At 41.9% G+C, this 13,525-nt stretch overlaps 42 pseudogenes; all 42 read left to right on the top strand.

The window, feature by feature from the left end:
* Nucleotides 1–112: 112 nt before the first annotated feature.
* Nucleotides 113–231, top strand: LOC137896513 (5S ribosomal RNA; annotated as a pseudogene).
* A 195-nt stretch (nucleotides 232–426) lies between these two features.
* LOC137896767 (5S ribosomal RNA) lies at nucleotides 427–545 on the top strand (annotated as a pseudogene).
* A 195-nt stretch (nucleotides 546–740) lies between these two features.
* On the top strand, nucleotides 741–859 carry LOC137897597 (5S ribosomal RNA; annotated as a pseudogene).
* Nucleotides 860–1,055: 196 nt separating this feature from the next.
* Nucleotides 1,056–1,174, top strand: LOC137896662 (5S ribosomal RNA; annotated as a pseudogene).
* A 195-nt stretch (nucleotides 1,175–1,369) lies between these two features.
* Nucleotides 1,370–1,488, top strand: LOC137896904 (5S ribosomal RNA; annotated as a pseudogene).
* A 510-nt stretch (nucleotides 1,489–1,998) lies between these two features.
* Nucleotides 1,999–2,117, top strand: LOC137896898 (5S ribosomal RNA; annotated as a pseudogene).
* A 195-nt stretch (nucleotides 2,118–2,312) lies between these two features.
* On the top strand, nucleotides 2,313–2,430 carry LOC137896941 (5S ribosomal RNA; annotated as a pseudogene).
* Nucleotides 2,431–2,626: 196 nt separating this feature from the next.
* On the top strand, nucleotides 2,627–2,745 carry LOC137896516 (5S ribosomal RNA; annotated as a pseudogene).
* Nucleotides 2,746–2,941: 196 nt separating this feature from the next.
* LOC137897216 (5S ribosomal RNA) lies at nucleotides 2,942–3,060 on the top strand (annotated as a pseudogene).
* A 196-nt stretch (nucleotides 3,061–3,256) lies between these two features.
* LOC137896819 (5S ribosomal RNA) lies at nucleotides 3,257–3,375 on the top strand (annotated as a pseudogene).
* A 196-nt stretch (nucleotides 3,376–3,571) lies between these two features.
* Nucleotides 3,572–3,690, top strand: LOC137897850 (5S ribosomal RNA; annotated as a pseudogene).
* A 195-nt stretch (nucleotides 3,691–3,885) lies between these two features.
* LOC137896551 (5S ribosomal RNA) lies at nucleotides 3,886–4,004 on the top strand (annotated as a pseudogene).
* Nucleotides 4,005–4,199: 195 nt separating this feature from the next.
* Nucleotides 4,200–4,318, top strand: LOC137897228 (5S ribosomal RNA; annotated as a pseudogene).
* A 196-nt stretch (nucleotides 4,319–4,514) lies between these two features.
* Nucleotides 4,515–4,633, top strand: LOC137897239 (5S ribosomal RNA; annotated as a pseudogene).
* Nucleotides 4,634–4,829: 196 nt separating this feature from the next.
* Nucleotides 4,830–4,948, top strand: LOC137896820 (5S ribosomal RNA; annotated as a pseudogene).
* Nucleotides 4,949–5,144: 196 nt separating this feature from the next.
* On the top strand, nucleotides 5,145–5,263 carry LOC137897851 (5S ribosomal RNA; annotated as a pseudogene).
* A 195-nt stretch (nucleotides 5,264–5,458) lies between these two features.
* On the top strand, nucleotides 5,459–5,577 carry LOC137896800 (5S ribosomal RNA; annotated as a pseudogene).
* A 195-nt stretch (nucleotides 5,578–5,772) lies between these two features.
* LOC137896457 (5S ribosomal RNA) lies at nucleotides 5,773–5,891 on the top strand (annotated as a pseudogene).
* Nucleotides 5,892–6,087: 196 nt separating this feature from the next.
* Nucleotides 6,088–6,206, top strand: LOC137896663 (5S ribosomal RNA; annotated as a pseudogene).
* Nucleotides 6,207–6,401: 195 nt separating this feature from the next.
* LOC137896905 (5S ribosomal RNA) lies at nucleotides 6,402–6,520 on the top strand (annotated as a pseudogene).
* A 196-nt stretch (nucleotides 6,521–6,716) lies between these two features.
* Nucleotides 6,717–6,835, top strand: LOC137896489 (5S ribosomal RNA; annotated as a pseudogene).
* A 195-nt stretch (nucleotides 6,836–7,030) lies between these two features.
* LOC137896813 (5S ribosomal RNA) lies at nucleotides 7,031–7,149 on the top strand (annotated as a pseudogene).
* Nucleotides 7,150–7,344: 195 nt separating this feature from the next.
* LOC137896468 (5S ribosomal RNA) lies at nucleotides 7,345–7,463 on the top strand (annotated as a pseudogene).
* A 196-nt stretch (nucleotides 7,464–7,659) lies between these two features.
* On the top strand, nucleotides 7,660–7,778 carry LOC137896665 (5S ribosomal RNA; annotated as a pseudogene).
* A 195-nt stretch (nucleotides 7,779–7,973) lies between these two features.
* LOC137896907 (5S ribosomal RNA) lies at nucleotides 7,974–8,092 on the top strand (annotated as a pseudogene).
* A 196-nt stretch (nucleotides 8,093–8,288) lies between these two features.
* LOC137896490 (5S ribosomal RNA) lies at nucleotides 8,289–8,407 on the top strand (annotated as a pseudogene).
* A 195-nt stretch (nucleotides 8,408–8,602) lies between these two features.
* LOC137897251 (5S ribosomal RNA) lies at nucleotides 8,603–8,721 on the top strand (annotated as a pseudogene).
* A 196-nt stretch (nucleotides 8,722–8,917) lies between these two features.
* Nucleotides 8,918–9,036, top strand: LOC137897017 (5S ribosomal RNA; annotated as a pseudogene).
* A 196-nt stretch (nucleotides 9,037–9,232) lies between these two features.
* LOC137896427 (5S ribosomal RNA) lies at nucleotides 9,233–9,351 on the top strand (annotated as a pseudogene).
* A 195-nt stretch (nucleotides 9,352–9,546) lies between these two features.
* Nucleotides 9,547–9,665, top strand: LOC137896908 (5S ribosomal RNA; annotated as a pseudogene).
* Nucleotides 9,666–9,861: 196 nt separating this feature from the next.
* On the top strand, nucleotides 9,862–9,980 carry LOC137896491 (5S ribosomal RNA; annotated as a pseudogene).
* A 195-nt stretch (nucleotides 9,981–10,175) lies between these two features.
* Nucleotides 10,176–10,294, top strand: LOC137897263 (5S ribosomal RNA; annotated as a pseudogene).
* A 196-nt stretch (nucleotides 10,295–10,490) lies between these two features.
* Nucleotides 10,491–10,609, top strand: LOC137897018 (5S ribosomal RNA; annotated as a pseudogene).
* A 196-nt stretch (nucleotides 10,610–10,805) lies between these two features.
* LOC137896477 (5S ribosomal RNA) lies at nucleotides 10,806–10,924 on the top strand (annotated as a pseudogene).
* A 195-nt stretch (nucleotides 10,925–11,119) lies between these two features.
* LOC137897276 (5S ribosomal RNA) lies at nucleotides 11,120–11,238 on the top strand (annotated as a pseudogene).
* Nucleotides 11,239–11,434: 196 nt separating this feature from the next.
* On the top strand, nucleotides 11,435–11,553 carry LOC137896703 (5S ribosomal RNA; annotated as a pseudogene).
* A 195-nt stretch (nucleotides 11,554–11,748) lies between these two features.
* Nucleotides 11,749–11,867, top strand: LOC137897288 (5S ribosomal RNA; annotated as a pseudogene).
* Nucleotides 11,868–12,063: 196 nt separating this feature from the next.
* On the top strand, nucleotides 12,064–12,182 carry LOC137897019 (5S ribosomal RNA; annotated as a pseudogene).
* Nucleotides 12,183–12,378: 196 nt separating this feature from the next.
* On the top strand, nucleotides 12,379–12,497 carry LOC137896478 (5S ribosomal RNA; annotated as a pseudogene).
* A 195-nt stretch (nucleotides 12,498–12,692) lies between these two features.
* On the top strand, nucleotides 12,693–12,811 carry LOC137897136 (5S ribosomal RNA; annotated as a pseudogene).
* Nucleotides 12,812–13,007: 196 nt separating this feature from the next.
* On the top strand, nucleotides 13,008–13,126 carry LOC137896793 (5S ribosomal RNA; annotated as a pseudogene).
* Nucleotides 13,127–13,321: 195 nt separating this feature from the next.
* On the top strand, nucleotides 13,322–13,440 carry LOC137897020 (5S ribosomal RNA; annotated as a pseudogene).
* The last annotated feature ends 85 nt before the right edge of the window (nucleotides 13,441–13,525 follow it).

Consider the following 13,525-nt stretch of genomic DNA (forward strand, 5'->3'; position numbering starts at 1 on the left):
ATTGTAGAAAAATGTGCTTTAGTTGTCTGGTTAAAGAAAGTTGCCTTTGTTGCTGAAGTTGTTTAAAATTGTGACAAATCTATATATACCATGTTTTCTATACCGTACTCCAGCTCACGGCCATACCTGCTCGGGAGTGCCCAATCTCATCAGATCTTGGAAGCCAAGCAGGCACGGGCCTGGTTAGTACATGTGCAGGAGACTCACTTGGAATACCAGGTGCTGTGAGCTTTTAAATTGGTCAGAATTTTGAATTTAAAGAAAAAAATCTTCCTGGGATGAATGCGATCATGGAATTCAGGACTTGACGACTGATTGTAGAAAAATGTGTTTTAGTTGTCTGGTTCAAGAAAGTTGCCTTTGTTGCTGAAGTTGTTTAAAATTGTAACAAATCTATATATACTATGTTTTCTATACTGTACTCCAGCTCAAAGCCATACCTGCCTGGGAGTGCCCAATCTCGTCAGATCTTGGAAGCCAAGCAGGCACGGGCCTGGTTAGTACATGTGCAGGAGACTCACTTGGAATACCAGGTGCTGTGAGCCTTTAAATTGGTCAGAATTTTGAATTTAAAGAAAAAAATCTTCCAGGGATGAATGCGATCATGGAATTCAGGACTTGACAACTGATTGTAGAAAAATGTGTTTTAGTTGTCTGGTTCAAGAAAGTTGCCTTTGTTGCTGAAGTTGTTTAAAATTGTGACAAATCTATATATACTATGTTTTCTATACTGTACTCTAGCTCACGGCCATACCTGCCTGGGAGTGCCCAATCTCATCAGATCTTGGAAGCCAAGCAGGCACGGGCCTGGTCAGTACATGTGCAGGAGACTCACTTGGAATACCAGGTGCTGTGAGCTTTTAAATTGGTCAGAATTTTGGATTTAAAGAAAAAAAATCTACCTGGGATGAATGCGATCATGGAATTCAGGACTTGACGACTGATTGTAGAAAAATGTGCTTGAGTTGTCTGGTTAAAGAAAGTTGCCTTTGTTGCTGAAGTTGTTTAAAATTGTGACAAATCTATATATACTATGTTTTCTATGCTGTGCTCCAGCTTACGGCCATACCTGCCCGGGAGTGCCCAATCTCATCAGATCTTGGAAGCCAAGCAGGCACGGGCCTGGTTAGTACATGTGCGGGAGACTCACTCGGAATACCAGGTGCTGTGAGCTTTTAAATTGGTCAGAATTTTGAATTTAAAGAAAAAAATCTTCCTGGGATGAATGCGATCATGGAATTCAGGACTTGACGACTGATTGTAGAAAAATGTGTTTTAGTTGTCTGGTTAAAGAAAGTTGCCTTTGTTGCTGAAGTTGTTTAAAATTGTGACAAATCTATATATACTATGTTTTCTGTACCGTACTTCAGCTCGCGGCCATACCTGCCTGGGAGTGCCCAATCTCATCAGACCTTGGAAGCCAAGCAGGTGTGGGCCTGGTCAGTACATGTGCAGGAGACTCACTTGGAATACCAGGTGCTGTGAGCTTTTAAATTGGTCAGAATTTTGGATTTAAAGAAAAAAAATCTACCTGGGATGAATGCGATCATGGAATTCAGGACTTGACGACTGATTGTAGAAAAATGTGCTTTAGTTGTCTGGTTAAAGAAAGTTGCCTTTGTTGCTTAAGTTGTTTAAAATTGTGACAAATCTATATATACTATGTTTTCTATACTGTGCTCCGGCTCACGGCCATACCTGCCCGGGAGTGCCCAATGTGGTCAGATCTTGGAAGCCAAGCAGGCACGGGCCTGGTTGGTACATGTGCAGGAGACTCACTCGGAATACCAGGTGCTGTGAGCTTTTAAATTGGTCAGAATTTTGAATTTAAAGAAAAAAATCTTCCTGGGATGAATGCGATCATGGAATTCAGGACTTGACGACTGATTGTATAAAAATGTGTTGTTGTTGTCTGGTTAAAGAAAGTTGCCTTTGTTGCTGAAGTTGTTTAAAATTGTGACAAATCTATATATACTATGTTTTCTATACCGTACTCCAGCTCACGGCCATACCTGCCTGGGAGTGCCCAATCTCGTCAGATCTTGGAAGCCAAGCAGGCGCGGGCCTGGTTAGTACATGTGCAGGAGACTCACTCGGAATACCAGGTCCTGTGAGCTTTTAAATTGGTCAGAATTTTGAATTTAAAGAAAAAAATCTTCCTGGGATGAATGCGATCATGGAATTCAGGACTTGACGACTGATTGTATAAAAATGTGTTGTCGTTGTCTGGTTAAAGAAAGTTGCCTTTGTTGCTGAAGTTGTTTAAAATTGTGACAAATCTATATATACTATGTTTTCTATACCGTACTCCAGCTCACGGCCATACCTGCCTGGGAGTGCCCAATCCGTCAGATCTTGGAAGCCAAGCAGGCACGGGCCTGGTTAGTACATGTGCAGGAGACTCACTTGGAATACCAGGTGCTGTGAGCTTTTAAATTGGTCAGAATTTTGAATTGACAGAAAAAAAATCTACCTGGGATGAATGCGATCATGGAATTCAGGACTTGACGACTGATTGTATAAAAATGTGTTGTAGCTGTCTGGTTAAAGAAAGTTGCCTTTGTTGCTGAAGTTGTTTAAAATTGTGACAAATCTATATATACTATGTTTTCTATACTGTACTCCAGCTCACGGCCATACCTGCCTGGGAGTGCCCAATCTCGTCAGATCTTGGAAGCCAAGCAGGCACGGGCCTGGTTAGTACATGTGCAGGACACTCACTTGGAATACCGGGTGCTGTGAGCTTTTAAATTGGTCAGAATTTTGAATTGACAGAAAAAAAATCTACCTGGGATGAATGCGATCATGGAATTCAGGACTTGACGACTGATTGTCGAAAAATGTGTTTTCGTTGTCTGGTTAAAGAAAGTTGCCTTTGTTGCTGAAGTTGTTTAAAATTGTGACAAATCTATATATACTATGTTTTCTATACTGTACTCCAGCTCACGGCCATACCTGCCTGGGAGTGCCCAATCTCGTCAGATCTTGGAAGCCAAGCAGGCACGGGCCTGGTTAGTACATGTGCAGGAGACTCACTTGGAATACCAGGTGCTGTGAGCTTTTAAATTGGTCAGAATTTTGGATTTAAAGAAAAAAAATCTACCTGGGATGAATGCGATCATGGAATTCAGGACTTGACAACTGATTGTAGAAAAATGTGCTTTAGTTGTCTGGTTAAAGAAAGTTGCCTTTGTTGCTGAAGGTGTTTAAAATTGTGACAAATCTATATATACTATGTTTTCTATACTGTGCTCCAGCTCACGGCCATACCTGCCCGGGAGTGCCCAATCTCATCAGATCTTGGAAGCCAAGCAGGCGAGGGCCTGGTCAGTACATGCGCAGGAGACTCACTTGGAATACCAGGTGCTGTGGGCTTTTAAGTTGGTCAGAATTTTGGATTTAAAGAAAAAAAATCTACCTGGGATGAATGCGATCATGGAATTCAGGACTTGACGACTGATTGTAGAAAAATGTGCTTTAGTTGTCTGGTTAAAGAAAGTTGCCTTTGTTGCTGAAGTTGTTTAAAATTGTGACAAATCTATATATACCATGTTTTCTATACTGTACTCCAGCTCACGGCCATACCTGCCCGGGAGTGCCCAATCTCATCAGATCTTGGAAGCCAAGCAGGCACGGGCCTGGTTAGTACATGTGCAGGAGACTCACTTGGAATACCAGGTGCTGTGAGCTTTTAAATTGGTCAGAATTTTGAATTTAAAGAAAAAAATCTTCCTGGGATGAATGCGATCATGGAATTCAGGACTTGACGACTGATTGTAGAAAAATGTGTTTTAGTTGTCTGGTTCAAGAAAGTTGCCTTTGTTGCTGAAGTTGTTTAAAATTGTAACAAATCTATATATACTATGTTTTCTATAGTGGACTCCAGCTCACGGCCATACCTGCCTGGGAGTGCCCAATCTCGTCAGATCTTGGAAGCCAAGCAGGCACGGGCCTGGTTAGTACATGTGCAGGAGACTCACTTGGAATACCAGGTGCTGCGAGCTTTTAAATTGGTCAGAATTTTGAATTTAAAGAAAAAAATCTTCCTGGGATGAATGCGATCATGGAATTCAGGACTTGACGACTGATTGTAGAAAAATGTGTTTTAGTTGTCTGGTTAAAGAAAGTTGCCTTTGTTGCTGAAGTTGTTTAAAATTGTGACAAATCTATATATACTATGTTTTCTATACTGTACTCCAGCTCACGGCCATACCTGCCTGGGAGTGCCCAATCTCGTCAGATCTTGGAAGCCAAGCAGGCACGGGCCTGGTTAGTACATGTGCAGGAGACTCACTTGGAATACCAGGTGCTGTGAGCTTTTAAATTGGTCAGAATTTTGAATTGACAGAAAAAAAATCTACCTGGGATGAATGCGATCATGGAATTCAGGACTTGACGACTGATTGTAGAAAAATGTGTTTTCGTTGTCTGGTTAAAGAAAGTTGCCTTTGTTGCTGAAGTTGTTTAAAATTGTGACAAATCTATATATACCATGTTTTCTATACTGTACTCCAGCTCACGGCCATACCTGCCTGGGAGTGCCCAATCTCGTCAGATCTTGGAAGCCAAGCAGGCACGGGCCTGGTTAGTACATGTGCAGGAGACTCACTTGGAATACCAGGTGCTGTGAGCTTTTAAATTGGTCAGAATTTTGGATTTAAAGAAAAAAAATCTACCTGGGATGAATGCGATCATGGAATTCAGGACTTGACGACTGATTGTAGAAAAATGTGCTTTAGTTGTCTGGTTAAAGAAAGTTGCCTTTGTTGCTGAAGTTGTTTAAAATTGTGACAAATCTATATATACTATGTTTTCTATGCTGTGCTCCAGCTCACGGCCATACCTGCCCGGGAGTGCCCAATCTCATCAGATCTTGGAAGCCAAGCAGGCGAGGGCCTGGTCAGTACATGCGCAGGAGACTCACTTGGAATACCAGGTGCTGTGGGCTTTTAAGTTGGTCAGAATTTTGGATTTAAAGAAAAAAAATCTACCTGGGATGAATGCGATCATGGAATTCAGGACTTGACGACTGATTGTAGAAAAATGTGCTTTAGTTGTCTGGTTAAAGAAAGTTGCCTTTGTTGCTGAAGTTGTTTAAAATTGTGACAAATCTATATATACCATGTTTTCTATACTGTACTCCAGCTCACGGCCATACCTGCCCGGGAGTGCCCAATCTCATCAGATCTTGGAAGCCAAGCAGGCACGGGCCTGGTTAGTACATGTGCAGGAGACTCACTTGGAATACCAGGTGCTGTGAGCTTTTAAATTGGTCAGAATTTTGAATTTAAAGAAAAAAATCTTCCTGGGATGAATGCGATCATGGAATTCAGGACTTGACGACTGATTGTAGAAAAATGTGTTTTAGTTGTCTGGTTCAAGAAAGTTGCCTTTGTTGCTGAAGTTGTTTAAAATTGTAACAAATCTATATATACTATGTTTTCTATACTGTACTCCAGCTCACGGCCATACCTGCCTGGGAGTGCCCAATCTCGTCAGATCTTGGAAGCCAAGCAGGCACGGGCCTGGTTAGTACATGTGCAGGAGACTCACTTGGAATACCAGGTGCTGTGAGCCTTTAAATTGGTCAGAATTTTGAATTTAAAGAAAGAAATCTTCCTGGGATGAATGCGATCATGGAATTCAGGACTTGACAACTGATTGTAGAAAAATGTGTTTTAGTTGTCTGGTTCAAGAAAGTTGCCTTTGTTGCTGAAGTTGTTTAAAATTGTGACAAATCTATATATACTATGTTTTCAATACTGTACTCTAGCTCACGGCCATACCTGCCTGGGAGTGCCCAATCCCATCAGATCTTGGAAGCCAAGCAGGCACGGGCCTGGTCAGTACATGTGCAGGAGACTCACTTGGAATACCAGGTGCTGTGAGCTTTTAAATTGGTCAGAATTTTGGATTTAAAGAAAAAAAATCTACCTGGGATGAATGCGATCATGGAATTCAGGACTTGACGACTGATTGTAGAAAAATGTGCTTGAGTTGTCTGGTTAAAGAAAGTTGCCTTTGTTGCTGAAGTTGTTTAAAATTGTGACAAATCTATATATACTATGTTTTCTATGCCGTGCTCCAGCTTACGGCCATACCTGCCCGGGAGTGCCCAATCTCATCAGATCTTGGAAGCCAAGCAGGCACGGGCCTGGTTAGTACATGTGCGGGAGACTCACTCGGAATACCAGGTGCTGTGAGCTTTTAAATTGGTCAGAATTTTGAATTTAAAGAAAAAAATCTTCCTGGGATGAATGCGATCATGGAATTCAGGACTTGACGACTGATTGTATAAAAATGTGTTGTAGTTGTCTGGTTAAAGAAAGTTGCCTTTGTTGCTGAAGTTGTTTAAAATTGTGACAAATCTATATATACTATGTTTTCTGTACCGTACTCCAGCTCGCGGCCATACCTGCCTGGGAGTGCCCAATCTCATCAGACCTTGGAAGCCAAGCAGGTGTGGGCCTGGTCAGTACATGTGCAGGAGACTCACTTGGAATACCAGGTGCTGTGAGCTTTTAAATTGGTCAGAATTTTGGATTTAAAGAAAAAAAATCTACCTGGGATGAATGCGATCATGGAATTCAGGACTTGACGACTGATTGTAGAAAAATGTGCTTTAGTTGTCTGGTTAAAGAAAGTTGCCTTTGTTGCTGAAGTTGTTTAAAATTGTGACAAATCTATATATACTATGTTTTCTATACTGTGCTCCGGCTCACGGCCATACCTGCCCGGGAGTGCCCAATCTCGTCAGATCTTGGAAGCCAAGCAGGCACGGGCCTGGTTAGTACATGTGCAGGAGACTCACTCGGAATACCAGGTGCTGTGAGCTTTTAAATTGGTCAGAATTTTGAATTTAAAGAAAAAAATCTTCCTGGGATGAATGCGATCATGGAATTCAGGACTTGACGACTGATTGTATAAAAATGTGTTGTCGTTGTCTGGTTAAAGAAAGTTGCCTTTGTTGCTGAAGTTGTTTAAAATTGTGACAAATCTATATATACTATGTTTTCTATACCATACTCCAGCTCACGGCCATACCTGCCTGGGAGTGCCCAATCTCGTCAGATCTTGGAAGCCAAGCAGGCACGGGCCTGGTTAGTACATGTGCAGGAGACTCACTTGGAATACCAGGTGCTGTGAGCCTTTAAATTGGTCAGAATTTTGAATTTAAAGAAAGAAATCTTCCTGGGATGAATGCGATCATGGAATTCAGGACTTGACAACTGATTGTAGAAAAATGTGTTTTAGTTGTCTGGTTCAAGAAAGTTGCCTTTGTTGCTGAAGTTGTTTAAAATTGTGACAAATCTATATATACTATGTTTTCAATACTGTACTCTAGCTCACGGCCATACCTGCCTGGGAGTGCCCAATCCCATCAGATCTTGGAAGCCAAGCAGGCACGGGCCTGGTCAGTACATGTGCAGGAGACTCACTTGGAATACCAGGTGCTGTGAGCTTTTAAATTGGTCAGAATTTTGGATTTAAAGAAAAAAAATCTACCTGGGATGAATGCGATCATGGAATTCAGGACTTGACGACTGATTGTAGAAAAATGTGCTTGAGTTGTCTGGTTAAAGAAAGTTGCCTTTGTTGCTGAAGTTGTTTAAAATTGTGACAAATCTATATATACTATGTTTTCTATGCCGTGCTCCAGCTTACGGCCATACCTGCCCGGGAGTGCCCAATCTCATCAGATCTTGGAAGCCAAGCAGGCACGGGCCTGGTTAGTACATGTGCGGGAGACTCACTCGGAATACCAGGTGCTGTGAGCTTTTAAATTGGTCAGAATTTTGAATTTAAAGAAAAAAATCTTCCTGGGATGAATGCGATCATGGAATTCAGGACTTGACGACTGATTGTATAAAAATGTGTTGTAGTTGTCTGGTTAAAGAAAGTTGCCTTTGTTGCTGAAGTTGTTTAAAATTGTGACAAATCTATATATACTATGTTTTCTGTACCGTACTCCAGCTCGCGGCCATACCTGCCTGGGAGTGCCCAATCTCATCAGACCTTGGAAGCCAAGCAGGTGTGGGCCTGGTCAGTACATGTGCAGGAGACTCACTTGGAATACCAGGTGCTGTGAGCTTTTAAATTGGTCAGAATTTTGGATTTAAAGAAAAAAAATCTACCTGGGATGAATGCGATCATGGAATTCAGGACTTGACGACTGATTGTAGAAAAATGTGCTTTAGTTGTCTGGTTAAAGAAAGTTGCCTTTGTTGCTGAAGTTGTTTAAAATTGTGACAAATCTATATATACTATGTTTTCTATACTGTGCTCCGGCTCACGGCCATACCTGCCCGGGAGTGCCCAATCTCGTCAGATCTTGGAAGCCAAGCAGGCACGGGCCTGGTTAGTACATGTGCAGGAGACTCACTCGGAATACCAGGTGCTGTGAGCTTTTAAATTGGTCAGAATTTTGAATTTAAAGAAAAAAATCTTCCTGGGATGAATGCGATCATGGAATTCAGGACTTGACGACTGATTGTATAAAAATGTGTTGTCGTTGTCTGGTTAAAGAAAGTTGCCTTTGTTGCTGAAGTTGTTTAAAATTGTGACAAATCTATATATACTATGTTTTCTATACCGTACTCCAGCTCACGGCCATACCTGCCTGGGAGTGCCCAATCTCGTCAGATCTTGGAAGCCAAGCAGGCACGGGCCTGGTTAGTACATGTGCAGGAGACTCACTTGGAATACCAGGTGCTGTGAGCTTTTAAATTGGTCAGAATTTTGAATTGACAGAAAAAAAATCTACCTGGGATGAATGCGATCATGGAATTCAGGACTTGACGACTGATTGTATAAAAATGTGTTGTAGCTGTCTGGTTAAAGAAAGTTGCCTTTTTTGCTGAAGTTGTTTAAAATTGTGACAAATCTATATATACTATGTTTTCTGTACCATACTCCAGCTCGCGGCCATACCTGCCTGGGAGTGCCCAATCTCATCAGACCTTGGAAGCCAAGCAGGTGCGGGCCTGGTCAGTACATGTGCAGGAGACTCACTTGGAATACCAGGTGCTGTGAGCTTTTAAATTGGTCAGAATTTTGGATTTAAAGAAAAAAAATCTACCTGGGATGAATGCGATCATGGAATTCAGGACTTGACGACTGATTGTAGAAAAATGTGCTTGAGTTGTCTGGTTAAAGAAAGTTGCCTTTGTTGCTGAAGTTGTTTAAAATTGTGACAAATCTATATATACTATGTTTTCTATACTGTGCTCCAGCTCACGGCCATACCTGCCCGGGAGTGCCCAATCTCATCAGATCTTGGAAGCCAAGCAGGCACGGGCCTGGTTAGTACATGTGCGGGAGACTCACTTGGAATACCAGGTGCTGTGAGCTTTTAAATTGGTCAGAATTTTGAATTTAAAGAAAAAAATCTTCCTGGGATGAATGCGATCATGGAATTCAGGACTTGACGACTGATTGTATAAAAATGTGTTGTAGTTGTCTGGTTAAAGAAAGTTGCCTTTGTTGCTGAAGTTGTTTAAAATTGTGACAAATCTATATATACTATGTTTTCTGTACCGTACTCCAGCTCGCGGCCATACCTGCCTGGGAGTGCCCAATCTCATCAGACCTTGGAAGCCAAGCAGGTGTGGGCCTGGTCAGTACATGTGCAGGAGACTCACTTGGAATACCAGGTGCTGTGAGCTTTTAAATTGGTCAGAATTTTGGATTTAAAGAAAAAAAATCTACCTGGGATGAATGCGATCATGGAATTCAGGACTTGACGACTGATTGTAGAAAAATGTGCTTTAGTTGTCTGGTTAAAGAAAGTTGCCTTTGTTGCTGAAGTTGTTTAAAATTGTGACAAATCTATATATACTATGTTTTCTATACTGTGCTCCGGCTCACGGCCATACCTGCCCGGGAGTGCCCAATCTCGTCAGATCTTGGAAGCCAAGCAGGCACGGGCCTGGTTAGTACATGTGCAGGAGACTCACTCGGAATACCAGGTGCTGTGAGCTTTTAAATTGGTCAGAATTTTGAATTTAAAGAAAAAAATCTTCCTGGGATGAATGCGATCATGGAATTCAGGACTTGACGACTGATTGTATAAAAATGTGTTGTCGTTGTCTGGTTAAAGAAAGTTGCCTTTGTTGCTGAAGTTGTTTAAAATTGTGACAAATCTATATATACTATGTTTTCTATACCGTACTCCAGCTCACGGCCATACCTGCCTGGGAGTGCCCAATCTCGTCAGATCTTGGAAGCCAAGCAGGCACGGGCCTGGTTAGTACATGTGCAGGAGACTCACTTGGAATACCAGGTGCTGTGAGCTTTTAAATTGGTCAGAATTTTGAATTGACAGAAAAAAAATCTACCTGGGATGAATGCGATCATGGAATTCAGGACTTGACGACTGATTGTATAAAAATGTGTTGTAGCTGTCTGGTTAAAGAAAGTTGCCTTTTTTGCTGAAGTTGTTTAAAATTGTGACAAATCTATATATACTATGTTTTCTGTACCATACTCCAGCTCGCGGCCATACCTGCCTGGGAGTGCCCAATCTCATCAGACCTTGGAAGCCAAGCAGGTGCGGGCCTGGTCAGTACATGTGCAGGAGACTCACTTGGAATACCAGGTGCTGTGAGCTTTTAAATTGGTCAGAATTTTGGATTTAAAGAAAAAAAATCTACCTGGGATGAATGCGATCATGGAATTCAGGACTTGACGACTGATTGTAGAAAAATGTGCTTGAGTTGTCTGGTTAAAGAAAGTTGCCTTTGTTGCTGAAGTTGTTTAAAATTGTGACAAATCTATATATACTATGTTTTCTATACTGTGCTCCAGCTCACGGCCATACCTGCCCGGGAGTGCCCAATCTCATCAGATCTTGGAAGCCAAGCAGGCACGGGCCTGGTTAGTACATGTGCGGGAGACTCACTCGGAATACCAGGTGCTGTGAGCTTTTAAATTGGTCAGAATTTTGAATTTAAAGAAAAAAATCTTCCTGGGATGAATGCGATCATGGAATTCAGGACTTGACGACTGATTGTATAAAAATGTGTTGTCGTTGTCTGGTTAAAGAAAGTTGCCTTTGTTGCTGAAGTTGTTTAAAATTGTGACAAATCTATATATACTATGTTTTCTATACTGTGCTCCAGCTCACGGCCATACCTGCCTGGGAGTGCCCAATCTCGTCAGATCTTGGAAGCCAAGCAGGCACGGGCCTGGTTAGTACATGTGCAGGAGACTCACTTGGAATACCAGGTGCTGTGAGCTTTTAAATTGGTCAGAATTTTGAATTGACAGAAAAAAAATCTACCTGGGATGAATGCGATCATGGAATTCAGGACTTGACGACTGATTGTAGAAAAATGTGCTTTAGTTGTCTGGTTAAAGAAAGTTGCCTTTGTTGCTGAAGTTGTTTAAAATTGTGACAAATCTATATATACTATGTTTTCTATACTGTGCTCCAGCTCACGGCCATACCTGCCCGGGAGTGCCCAATCTCATCAGATCTTGGAAGCCAAGCAGGCACGGGCCTGGTTAGTACATGTGCGGGAGACTCACTCGGAATACCAGGTGCTGTGGGCTTTTAAATTGGTCAGAATTTTGAATTTAAAGAAAAAAATCTTCCTGGGATGAATGCGATCATGGAATTCAGGACTTGACGACTGATTGTACAAAAATGTGTTGTCGTTGTCTGGTTAAAGAAAGTTGCCTTTGTTGCTGAAGTTGTTTAAAATTGTGACAAATCTATATATACTATGTTTTCTATACCGTACTCCAGCTCACGGCCATACCTGCCTGGGAGTGCCCAATCTCGTCAGATCTTGGAAGCCAAGCAGGCACGGGCCTGGTTAGTACATGTGCAGGAGACTCACTTGGAATACCAGGTGCTGTGAGCTTTTAAATTGGTCAGAATTTTGAATTGACAGAAAAAAAATCTACCTCGGATGAATGCGATCATGGAATTCAGGACTTGACGACTGATTGTATAAAAATGTGTTGTAGCTGTCTGGTTAAAGAAAGTTGCCTTTTTTGCTGAAGTTGTTTAAAATTGTGACAAATCTATATATACTATGTTTTCTGTACCGTACTCCAGCTCGCGGCCATACCTGCCTGGGAGTGCCCAATCTCATCAGACCTTGGAAGCCAAGCAGGTGCGGGCCTGGTCAGTACATGTGCAGGAGACTCACTTGGAATACCAGGTGCTGTGAGCTTTTAAATTGGTCAGAATTTTGGATTTAAAGAAAAAAAATCTACCTGGGATGAATGCGATCATGGAATTCAGGACTTGACGACTGATTGTAGAAAAATGTGCTTGAGTTGTCTGGTTAAAGAAAGTTGCCTTTGTTGCTGAAGTTGTTTAAAATTGTGACAAATCTATATATACTATGTTTTCTATACTGTGCTCCAGCTCACGGCCATACCTGCCCGGGAGTGCCCAATCTCATCAGATCTTGGAAGCCAAGCAGGCACGGGCCTGGTTAGTACATGTGCGGGAGACTCACTCGGAATACCAGGTGCTGTGAGCTTTTAAATTGGTCAGAATTTTGAATTTAAAGAAAAAAATCTTCCTGGGATGAATGCGATCATGGAATTCAGGACTTGACGACTGATTGTATAAAAATGTGTTGTCGTTGTCTGGTTAAAGAAAGTTGCCTTTGTTGCTGAAGTTGTTTAAAATTGTGACAAATCTATATATACTATGTTTTCTATACCGTACTCCAGCTCACGGCCATACCTGCCTGGGAGTGCCCAATCTCATCAGATCTTGGAAGCCGAGCAGGCATGGGCCTGGTTAGTACATGTGCAGGAGGCTTGCTTGGGATACCAGGTGCCGTGAGCTTTTAAATTGGTCAGAATTTTGAATTTAAAGAAAAAAAATCTACCTGGGATGAATCTGATCATGGAATTCAGGACTTGACGACTGATTGTAGAAAAATGTGCTTTCGTTGTCTGGTTAAAGAAAGTTGCTGAAGTTGCTGAAGTTGTTTAAAATTGTGACAAATCTATATATACTATGTTTTCTATACTGTACTCCAGCTCACGGCCATACCTGCCTGGGAGTGCCCAATCTCATCAGATCTTGGAAGCCAAGCGGGCGAGGGCCTGGTCAGTACATGTGCAGGAAACTCACTTGGAATGCCAGGTGCTGTGAGCTTTTAAATTGGTCAGAATTTTGAATTTAAAGAAAAAAATCTTCCTGGGATGAATGCGATCATGGAATTCAGGACTTGACGACTGATTGTAGAAAAATGTGCTTTAGTTGTCTGGTTAAAGAAAGTTGCCTTTGTTGCTGAAGTTGTTTAAAATTGTGACAAATCTATATATACTATGTTTTCTGTACCATACTCCAGCTCGCGGCCATACCTGCCTGGGAGTGCCCAATCTCATCAGACCTTGGAAGCCAAGCAGGTGCGGGCCTGGTCAGTACATGTGCAGGAGACTCACTTGGAATACCAGGTGCTGTGAGCTTTTAAATTGGTCAGAATTTTGGATTTAAAGAAAAAAAATCTACCTGGGATGAATGCGATCATGGAATTCAGGACTTGACGACTGA

This window comes from Brachionichthys hirsutus, chromosome 7, assembly GCF_040956055.1.
Source record: "Brachionichthys hirsutus isolate HB-005 chromosome 7, CSIRO-AGI_Bhir_v1, whole genome shotgun sequence".
In the NCBI taxonomy this organism is placed as follows: Eukaryota; Metazoa; Chordata; class Actinopteri; order Lophiiformes; family Brachionichthyidae; genus Brachionichthys; species Brachionichthys hirsutus.